The sequence below is a fragment of the Hypanus sabinus genome (assembly GCF_030144855.1).
Source record: "Hypanus sabinus isolate sHypSab1 chromosome X2 unlocalized genomic scaffold, sHypSab1.hap1 SUPER_X2_unloc_23, whole genome shotgun sequence".
In the NCBI taxonomy this organism is placed as follows: domain Eukaryota; kingdom Metazoa; phylum Chordata; class Chondrichthyes; order Myliobatiformes; family Dasyatidae; genus Hypanus; species Hypanus sabinus.
Window position 1 is genome coordinate 149,840 of NW_026778994.1, and position 11,843 is coordinate 161,682.

Sequence of the window (11,843 nt, forward strand, 5' to 3'; positions counted from 1 at the left end):
TTCAAAGTAAATTTTATTATTATTTTTCAATATTTTAACTTTTTATTGAACACAAACACAAACAGAAACACTAAACATATGCTAACAAAGCCAGGGAAGCACATAAAAGCAGCAACGAATATATAACCATTAACTTTAAATATACAATAAACAAGGAAAGCCGCTGTAAATATTTATGACAGAGAAATGATCCCCATGAGATTTGGTGTTATTAGTAAACCCAGATAAGACATTTTCAAAACAAAAAGTAAAATCCACATTAATATATTGATCTATAAATTGACAAACATCAACCTAAAATGTTTTAACATATTCACAATCCCAAAACAGATGAAATAAATCCTCTGGTTATAAACCACAAAAATAACAGTTAGTTTCGATATCAGAATTAACCCGTCAAATAAACACTATTTGGATAATATCTATGTATAGTTTTAAATAAGCCCCAAATACCCCTCCACCTCAGATTCCCCAAGCGACTATTCCAAAAACTAACAGAGTACATATAAGTCGCCACATACAACTCCTACAAACATGCAGAGCAAAGCAACAGAACGGTAACTATATCTGGATCACTGAAACATCAGCCAGAGTGCAGAAGACAGCAAAATTCTCCAATGCAAATAAATAATGAGAACAGGAAATAACCGCAGCGGCTGCCGATAGATGTCCGGTGCTCTCAGCTCTCCCTGTTCAATCTGACAGGACAAGAAACAGTGAGGCGCAAAGGTAACCGAGTGTTTCAGAAAACAAGAAATCGAGAAGGCGTTGCCATTCGGCCCCTTGCGCCTCTACTGCCCTTCAACTCAGAACATGCTTGTCTTTTGACCTCAGCACCACTTTCCTGCAACTTCCCATCACCGCTGAGCCCCAGGATATGTCTATTCAATTTAGAAACCTTGTGGAGATAATTGCAATGATTCACTGCACTCTGGGTGAGGACATTTCTCCTCATCTCAGTCCTGCTGAGTTGTCCTTGGATTTTGAGTCTGTGACCGCTGGTTCCACACCTTATGGGAAACATCATTCCAGCCCTTCCGCTGTAAATATTCTGTGACATTGTATTTCTCTAATTCTGAGACAGGAATGTGATCTGTCTCAGTCAAACCACCTCTTATTTCACTCATTTTGAGACAGTCCCAATATGATAATTTGTTGTGGGAGCATCTCTATGGACAGCAGGTGAGTGCAGTTATCCTGTGTTGTTCCACAGCCTGAGAGTTGAGGGGTAGTAACTGTTCCTGACCCTGATGGGGCGAGTCCTGAGGGTCTTGTGCCTTCTACCTGATCACAGCAGTGAGAAAAGAGCCTGCCTGTGTGGTGAGCCTGATCACAGCCGCCTGTATCACCGTCCCCTCTGGCCTGTCCTATCCGGGACCAAAGGGATTGTGGAGAGTAAATGTGGTACTCTGTCGAGTATCACTGTGATCCGTCCCCTCTGGCCTGTCCTATCCGGGACCAAAGGGATTGTGGAGAGTAAATGTGCTACTCTGTCGAGTATCAGTGTGATCCGTCCCCTCTGGCCTGCCCTATCCGGGACCAAAGGGATTGTGGAGAGTAAATGTGGTACTCTGTCGAGTATCACTGTGATCCAGGCTCTCTTCCTGCCTCTTATTATTCTTGTCTGTGATTGCAGTGCGACAATCTCTAGCCCAATGTCCCCTCTTTCTACAAACCCCTTTTTTGTCCTTAGCCAAGTGTCCTCTTCATCTGCACCGTCCGCACGATCCTGCCACCCATTCTGGGTTCTTCGTCGGGACCCGAACTCCATCTCCTCACTACCGGATCTCTGTGCTCACTCTCGCTTTTCCCCAGTCCCTTTAAAGAGTCAATTGCGCTCCCTATTCATCAGAATTTATGTCACCCGGGGCCAGGTCTGACACAGCGAATTGAGATTAGTTAACTTAAAGGAGTGGGCAGGCTTGGGTCTGAGACAGTTTTGAAAAGTCTGCACTGCCAGCTGGACACACTGATCTGTCCAGGGGTTTGCCGGCATTGGACTCTTACATATCCTTAAAACGAGCTATAAAGTACGCAAGGGATTCTCCTTTTTTCTGTAGCTACTGGGTAAATTCACCAAAATCTGCATGCAGTCGGGCTGTCATTCAAATGGGTTCCCTTACCTCAGCCACCCACCGTGCCATGGATTGTATTACATCAGCCCCTCTGGTGGCTTCCGGTCACCTTCGGGCATCTGCCTGGGAAAGGGGAACCCACTCCCTGTCCCTGCCCGGGAGTTTCCAGATATATCCCTGAGGAGTGGCACAAGTCCCCAGGCAGGGTCTGGAAAGGGGAACCCACTCCCTGTCCATGTCCGAGAGGGTCCATAGGTTACCCTGAGGACTGGCACAGGTCCCCGGGCAGGGTCTGGAAAGGGGAACCCAATCCCTGTCCACGTCCGAGAGGTTCCATATATAACCCTGAGGAGTGGCACAAGTCCCCGGGCAGGGTCTGGAAAGGGGAACCCTCTCCCTGTCGCTGCCCGAGAGGTTCCATATATAACCCTGAGGAGTGGCACAAGCCCCAGGCAGGGTCTGGAAAGGAGAACCCACTCCCTTTTTCAATGAATTCAGGTAAAGCCCCTGGTCCGGACGGTTATACTGCTGAATTTTTAAAATTCTTTTCTTCTATACTCACTCCTTTGCTTTGTAAAATTTTTAAAGATGCGTTAACTATAGATAAATAACTGCAATCTTTTTATGATGCCTCTATTTCTCCAATTGTTAAAAAAGATAAAGAACCCACTGAATGTGCATCCTATCGGCCAATATCCTTGCTGAATACGGATTCTGAGATTTTTACCAAAATTTTGGCCACTACATGAGAAAATGTATTACCTCAAGTTACCTCTGAAGATCAGACCAGATTTATTAAAACCTGTTATTCATCTTTTAACATTAGAAAATAAATTAATATAATTATACTTCTTCATCGAAAATACCAGAATGTCATTGCCTGAGATGCTGAAAAAGCGTTTGATAGAGTTGAATAGTTATATTTATGTAATAATCTGCAGAATTTTAATTTTAGCTTGAAGTTTATAATGGATTAAATTAATGGCTTCGGTTCTTACCAATAATCAAAGATCTCCTTTTTTTCAGTTGCCCCGTGGTACGAGGCAAGGCTGCTCTTTAAGTCCTCTATTATTTGACATTGCTGTGGAACCTTTAGCCGTTGCCATTCGTGATTCACCTAATATTTTTGATATTACCCATGGGTAAGGGACTTATAATTTATCATTATATGCTGATGATTTGTTTCTATACATATCTGACCCCGAGAGATCTATTCCTGCTGTTTCATCCTTGCTTGCTCAGTTTAGTAGCTTTTCTGGCTACAAACTGAATTTTAGTAAGAGTGAATTATTTCCATTAAATATGCAAGTTGCAGTTTATAAACACTTACCATTTAAAGTTGTCACAGATCATTTTACTTATTTGGGTATTAAAATTACCAAGAGACATAAGGGTTTATTTAAAGTTAATTTTTTACCTTTAATTGATCAAATCAAGCAACTTGTTACCAGGTGGTCCCCGTTATCTCTGTCATTGGTTGGTCAAATTAATACTACCCAAATTTTTATATTTAAACCAAGCTTTACTAATTTTTATTTCTAAATCATTTTCTGATATTGATTGCAAAATATCTTCATACATGTGGCAGAATAAAAATCCTAGATTAACTAAGAAATATTTACAGAAGTCTAAGTAGGAAGGTGGTTTGGCTTTGCTAAACCTAAGATTTTACTACTGGGCAGTTAACATCCGATAGTTAATATTTTGGACATGAGAATTGGTGTAATGGGTAAATTTACCCACAATGGGTAAATTTGAAGTGTAAATCTGTTCAAGACTTCTCATTGTTTTCTATTTTAAGATCTTTGTCTCCTTTTGCTTTATCTAAACCAAATAAACAAATAACTAATCCTATAGTTAAACATACATTAAGAGCATGGTTTCAATTTCGTAAATTCTTTGGCTTGAATAAGTTTATCTTATCAAGCCCTCTTATATCTAACTTTTTTTCCATCCCTCTTTTATGGACTTTGTGTTATTGTGTTTATGGCCGTTGTGTTATTGAAAACAAAAGGTATAACATGTTTTTGTGATCTATTTTTAGATCAGTTTTCTGTCCTTTGAACAGCTATCCAGCCTAAAACTTTTTTTTTTAGATACTTGCAAGTTAGAAATTTCTTGAATGTTAGTCTTTTCTGAAATTATGTCCAATGGACATTACAGAAAAAATTCAGGCTCTGAATCCTTGCAGAAGGGTTTAGTAGCCATCATTTATAATACAATCATAAAAATACAGCTAGGAGTATCAGAAATAATTAAGAAGGAATGGGTAAAAGAACTTTACTGTCTTATACCCACAGGGCAGTGGGAGAACATTTTACAAATAATCAATTCTTCTTCTATTTGTGCTAAACATGCCTAATACAATTTAAGGTTGTTCATAGGGCTCACATGTCCAAGGATAAACTCGCTCGATTTTATTCTTATGTTAATCCAGCCTGTCACAGATGTCATTCTGAAGTCACTTCATTGACCCACATGTTCTGGTCTTGCCCCTATTTGCAAAATTACTGGAAAGGTATTTCTGGTATTATTTCAACAGTTCTGAATATCAAATTGCAATCCTATGACTGCATTTTTTGGTTTAACAATGGTGGATAATGGTCGTTTATCCCCCCTCAGCCCTGTAGATGATTGCATTTGTTACATTAATGACTAGAAGATCTATCCTATTGAACTGGAAAGAAATTAGTCCTCCAACTATATTTCAGTGGTTTTCTCAAACTATTTCTTGTTCGAGTTTAGAAAAAATTACAAGTGTTGTCTTTGACCCTTCAGTTAAATATGAAGAAACTTGGAGACCGTTTATTCAACATTTCCATAAAAACTAAACTGACTTTTCCTAAACCTTACTTTTATTGTCCTTAATTATTTGGATGGAGGTGCGGAGTTATTGACGCTACTGCGTATAATTGATATAATGCAATGGCCCATGTCGGTTAGGATTTTTTCCATTTTTTTGGGAGGGGAGGGTTTCTTATTTTCTCCATTTTTTTTAACCACTATGAGTTTGGGAGCTTAACATTAATAAGGTATTTATACCTCAACCTATTAATTATGTACTCTCAATCACTTTGTATTCATGTTTCATTTATGTTTGTTTAAAATCAATAAAAAGATTTAGAAAGAAAGGACTACTCTGAGGAAAAGGTGGAATAGGCGCAACGGGCCGAGTGGCCTGGCCTGCTCCTGTTTCCTATTTTCTGAAGTCCGAGTTTACCTTTGCGCCTGGTTCTCCCTTGACCTTCAGCCTGACCTTTTGCACAGGGGAGCGCTCACACTCCGGAGTCCCATCGGCAGCCGCTGCGGGCCAGCTCCCGGATCCCAGCAGCAGGAGACAGGACCGGGAGGAATCTCCGGACAACAGGCCCCGATCCACGGCGGGGAAAGACCGGGCTCCCCCTGTGTGGCTGAAACATCTCACGGAATCTCCGCCCGAATCTTCACCTCCGCCATCGGAAGGGTTCAAAACTCCGGCCGCTGTTGCAGCCTTTACCCGGGGAGCTGCTCCCAGTCTCGGGTCTCTGACCGGGTCCACTCGTTCCCGGTTCCAAACTTCGGTCCGCCCAGCGTCCCGCCCACTGACACTCCTCAGCCAATGGAGGCCAGAGTCTCCCAGTGGTCTTCTCTGATTGGCTGTGAGTGTGTCCGAGGGCGGGCTGCTGCCGGGAGCTGGAGATGTCAGTCACCGTTTGTTCTCAGACTCATAGCAAGTTCCCCGAGGCTCAAAGTTCAAAGTAAATTTTATAATTACTTTTTAATATTTAAAATTTTTATTGAACACAAACAAAGACAGAAACACTAAACATATGCTAACAAAGCCAGGGAATCACACAAAAGCAGCAACGAATATATAACCATTAACTTTAAATATACAAATAAACAAGGAAATCCGCTCTAAATACTGTTGGACAGAAGGGACTGTCACAAAACAAGAACGTTTACAGAGATAACACAAAATATTGACAGATTTGTACAGTCTTTACAGGTTTCTGGTTACGGGAAGTGTTCAGAGTATAAACGTATAGTTTGAAGTCTGAGGTAAAAATCTAAATGAAGGTTTCTTATTGCTGTGTTTGCATTTATGGATACAAAATTTGCTGTAAATTAACAAAAGATTTATGATAGAGAAATGATCCCTGTGAGATTTGGTATTACTAGTAAACCCAATAAGACATTTTCAAAACAAAAAATAAAATCCACATTAATATATTAATCTATAAATTGACAAACATCAAACCAAAATGTTTTAACATATTCACAATCCCAAAACAGATGAAATAAATCCTCTGGATATCAACCACAAAAAGAACAGTTAGTCTCAATATCAGAATTAACCCTTGTCAAATAAACATTATTTGGATAATATCTATGTATAATTTAAAATAAGCCCCAAATACTCCTCCACCTCAGATTCCCCAAGTGACTATTCCAAAAACTAACAGAGTACATATAAGTCGCCACAAACAACTCCTGCAAACATGCAGAGCAAAGCTACAGAATGGTAACTATATCTGGATCACTGAAAGATCAACCAGAGTGCAGAAGACAACAAACTTCGCCAATGCAAATAAACAATGAGAACATGAAATAACCGCAGCGGCTGCCGATAGATGTCCGGTGCTCTCAGCTCTCCCTGTTCAATCTGACAGGACAAGAAACAGTGAGGCACAAAGGTAAACTCGTGTTTCAGAAAACAAGAAATCGAGAAGGCGTGGCCATTCGGCCCCTTGCGCTACCACTGTCCTTCAACTCAGAACATGCTTGACTTTTGACCTCAGCACCACTTTCCTGCAACTTTCCATCACCACTGAGCCCCAGGATATGTCTATTCAATTTCGAAACCTTGTGGAGATAATTGCAATGATTCACTGCACTCTGGGTGAGGACATTTCTCCTAACCTCAGTCCTGCTCAGTTCTCCTCGTATTCTGAGTTTGTGAGTGCTGGTTCCACACCTTCTGGGAAACATCATTCCAGCACATCCACTTTAAATATCTTGTGAGATTATATTTCTCTAATTCTGAGACAGGAATACAATCTGTCTCAGTTAAACCACCTCTTGTTTCACTCATTTTGAGACAGTCCCAGTACGATCATTTGTTGTGGGAGCAACTCTATGGACATCAAGTGAGTGCAGTTATCCTGTGTTGTTCCACAGCCTGATGGTTGAGGGGTAGTAACTGTTCCTGACCCTGGTGGGGCGAGTCCTGAGGCTCTTGTACCTTATACCTGATCACAGCAGTGAGAAAAGAGCCTGCCTGTATGGTGAGCCTGATCACAGCCGCCTGTATCACCGTCCCCTCTGGCCTGCCCTATCCGGGACCAAAGGGATTGTGGAGAGTAAATGTGGTACTCTGTCGAGTATCACTGTGATCCGTCCCCTCTGGCCTGCACTATCCGGGACCAAAGGGATTGTGGACAGTAAATGTGGTACTCTGTCGAGTATCACTGTGATCTGTCCCCTCTGGCCTGCCCTATCCGGGATCGAAGGAATTGTGGATAGTAAATGTGGTACACTATCGAGTATCACTGTCACCCAGAATCACTTCCTGCCCCTTATTATTCTTGTCTGTGATTCCAGTGCGACAGTCTCCGGCCTAATGTCCCCTCTTTCTACAAACTCCTTTTCTGTCCTTAGCCAAGTGTCCTCTTCATCTGCACCATCCGCACGATCCTGCCACCCGTTCTGGGTTCTTCGTCGGGACCCGAACTCCATCTCCTCACTACCGGTTCTCTGTGCACACTCTCGCTTTTCCACAGTCCCTTTAAAGAGTCAATTGCGCTCCCTATTCATCAGAATTTATGTCACCCGGGGCCAGGTCTGACACAGCGAATTGAGATTAGTTTACTTAATGGAGTGGGCAGGCTTGGGCCTGAGACAGTTTAAAAAAGTCTGCACTGCCAGCTGGACACACTGATCTGTCCAGGGATTTGCCGGCATTGGACTCTCACGTATCCTTAAAACGAGCTATAAAGTACGCAAGGGATTCTCCTTTTCTCTGCAGTTATCAGTTAAATTCTCAAAATCCGCATGCAGTCGGGCTGTCATTCAAATGGGTTCCCTTACCTCAGTGACCCACCGTGCCAGGGCCTGTATTACATCAGCCCCTCTGGTGGCTCCCGGTCACCATCGAGCGTCTGCCTGTGAAAGGGGAACCCACTCCCTGTCCGTGTCCGAGAGGTTCCATATATAACCCTGAGGAGTGGCACAAGTCCCCGGGCAGGGTCTGGAAAGGGGAACCCACTCCCGTTTTCAATGAATTCAGGTAAAGCCCCTCGTCCAGACGGTTATACTGCTGAATATTTTTAAATCCTTTTCTTCTATACTCGCTCCTTGGCTTTGTAAAATTTTTAAAGATGCGTTAACTGTAGGTAAATAACCACAATCTTTTTATGATGCCTCCATTAATCCAATTGTTAAAAAAGATAAAGACCCCTCTGAATTTGCATCCTATTGGCCAATATCCTTGCTGAATACGGATTCTAAGATTTTTACCAAAATTTTGGCCACTACATGAGAAAATGTATTATCTCAAATTATCTCTGAAGATCAGACCAGATTTATTAAAATCTGTTATACATCTTTTAACATTAGAAAATAAATTAAAATAATTTATACTTCTTCATCTAAAATACTAGAATGTCATTTCTTTAGGTGCTGAAAAAGCGTTTGATAGATTTGAATGGCTATATTTAGTTAATACATTGCAGAATTTTAATTTTAGCTTGAAATTTATATCATGGATTAAATTAATGTATTATAAACCTTTGGCTTCACTTCTTACCAATAATCAAAGATCTCCTTTTTTTCAGTTGTCCCGTGGTACGAGGCAAGGCTGCCCTTTAAGTGCTCTATTATTTGACATTGCTTTGGAACCTTTAGCCATTGCCATTCGTGAATCACCTAATATTTTTGGTATTACCCGTGGGTAAGGGACTTATAAGATATTATTATATGCTAATCATTTGCTACTATACATGACTGACCCTGAGAGATCTATTCCTGCTGTTTCATCCTTGCTTGCTCAGTTTAGTAGCTTTTCTGGCTACAAACTGAATTTTAATAAGTGTGAATTATTTCCATTAAATATGCAAGTTCCAATTTATAAACACTTACTGTTTTAAGTTGTCACAGATCATTTTACTTATTTGGGTATTAAAATTACCAAGAAACATAAGGGTTTATTTAAAGTTAATTTTTTACCTTTAATTGAACAAATCAAGCAACTCGTTACCAGGTGGTCCCCATTATCTCCGTAATTGGTTGGTTGAATTAATACTATCAAGATAATAGTATTACCCAAATTTTTATATTTATTCCAAGCATTAACAATTTTTATTCCTAAATCTTCTTTTGATATTATTGACTCCAAAATACCCTCGTATGTCTGGCAGAATAAAAATCCTAGATTAAGTAAAATATATTTACAGAAGCCTAAGAAGGAAGGTGGTTTTGCTTTGCCAAACCTGAGATTTTACTATTGGACAGTTAATATTCAATATTTAATATTTTGGACACGAGAATTGGTTGTAGTACCTTGCCCACAATGGGTAAATTTGGAGTGTAAATCTGTACAAGACTTCTCATTGTTTTCTATTTTAGGATCTTTGCCTCCTTTTGCTTTATCTAAACCAAATAAACAAATAACTAATCCTGTTGTTAAACATACACTAAGAATATGGTTTCAATTTCGTAAATTCTTCAGCTTGAATAAGTTTATCTTATCAACCCCTATTATATCTAACTTTTTGTCCAGCCCTCTTTTATGGACTAAGCCTTTGTGTTATGGAAAACAAAACGTATAACATGTTTTCGTGATCTATTTTTAGATAACAGTTTTATGTCCTTTGAACAGCTATCCAGCCTAAAACTCATTTTTTTTTAGATACTTGCAAGTTAGCAATTTCTTGAATGTTAGTCTTTTCTGAAATTATGTCCAATGGACATTACAGAAAAAAATTCTGGCTCTGAATCCTTGTCAGAAGGGTTTAGTAGCTATTATTTATAATATGATCATGAAAATACAGCCAGGAGTATCAGAAACAATTAAGAAGGAATGGGAAAAAGAACTTCATAGTCTTATACCCACAGGGCAGTGGGAGAACATTTTACAATTAATCAATTCTTCTTTTATTTGTGCTAAACATGCCTAATACAATTTCAGGTTGTTCATAGGGCTCACATGTCCAAGGATAAACTCGCTCGATTTTATTCTTATGTTAATCCAGCCTGTCACAGATGTCATTCTGAAGTCGCTTTATTGACCCACATGTTCTGGTCTTGCCCCTGTTTGCAAAATTATTGGAAAGATATTTTTGGTATTATTTCAACAGTTCTGAATATCAAATTTGCAACCACATCCTATTACTGCAATTTTCGGTTTACCAATGGTGGATAATAGTCGTTTATCACCTCCCCCCCAGCCCGGCAGATGATTGCATTTGTTACATTAATGGCTAGAAGTTCTATCCTATTGAATTGGAAAGAAATTAATCCTCCAACTATATTTCAGTGGTTTTCTCAAACTATTTCTTGTTCAAGTTTAGAAAAAAATTACAAGTGTTGTCTTTGACCCTTCAGTTAAATATGAAGAAACTTGGAGACCATTTATTCAACATTTTCATATAAACTAAACTGACTTTTCCTGAACCTGACTTTTATTGTCCTTAATTATTTGGGTGGAGGTGCGGAGTTATTGACGCTACTGTGTATAATCGATATAATGCAATGGCCCATGTCGGTTAGGATTCTTTTTCATTTTTTTCCTCTTTTTTTGTAACCACTATGAGTTTGGGAGGTTATCATCATCTATTTCTATTTATACCTTAACCTATTAATTACGTACTCTCAAGCTCTTTGTATTCGTGTTTCATTTATGTTTGTTTAAACTCAAAAAAAAGATTTAAAAATAAAGGACTATTCTGAGGAAAGGGTGGAATAGGCGCAACGGGCCGAATGGCCAGACATGCTCCTGTTGGTTATTTTCTAAAGTACGAGTTTACCTTTGCGCCTTGTTCTCCCTTGGTTTTCAGCCGTTCGGATTGCACAGGGGAGCGGTGAGAGCTCCGGAGATCCACCGGCAGCCGCTGCGGGGCAGCTCCCGTCTCCCAGCAGGAAGGGACGGGTCTGGGAGACAACTCCAGACAACAGGCCCCGATCCTCGGCGGGGAAAGGCCGGGCGCCCTCCGTGCAGCTGAAACATCTCACGGAATCTCCGCCGGTCGCTTCAGCTCTGCCTTCGAAAGGATTCACGACCCGCCGGTGGTGCAGCCGAAACCCGAGGCGCAGCTCCCGGTCTCCGGCCCACTCGGTCCCGGTCCAAACAGCGTCCCGCCCACTGACACCCCTCAGCCAATGAGGGTATCCCTCTCCCAGCGGTGATCGCTGATTGGCTGTATGTGTGTGAGAACGGGCTGCTACTGGGAGCTGGAGATGTCAGTCACAGTTTGTTCCCAGAATTAAAGGAAAATCCCCGAAACTCAAATTTCAAAAATAAATTTTATTATCAGAGTCCAGATAAGTCACCACATTCAACCCCGAGAAGCATTTTCCTGCGGACATACTTAGAAAAAGTATAGAATAGTAACCATAACAGAAGCAGGCAGTGAAAGATCAGCCAGAGTGCTGAAGGTAACAAACTGTGCAAAAACAGAGAAACAGCGATAAAATAACGAGAGCATGAAATAACCGCAGCGGCTGCTGATGGATCTCCGGAGCTCTCACCGCTCCCCTGTGCAATCCGACAGGCGGAAGGCCAAGGGAGAA

The 11,843-nt window shown here is 40.8% G+C and overlaps 1 long non-coding RNA gene across 1 annotated transcript; it reads right to left on the reverse strand.

The window, feature by feature from the left end:
- Window positions 1-10,184: 10,184 nt before the first annotated feature.
- LOC132385801 (uncharacterized) lies at window positions 10,185-11,544 on the reverse strand. The gene is made up of 2 exons (XR_009509294.1): window positions 11,081-11,544; window positions 10,185-10,364 (listed from the first exon to the last, which is right to left on the reverse strand). It is a non-coding gene; the product is annotated as an uncharacterized LOC132385801 (long non-coding RNA).
- Window positions 11,545-11,843: the final 299 nt, after the last annotated feature.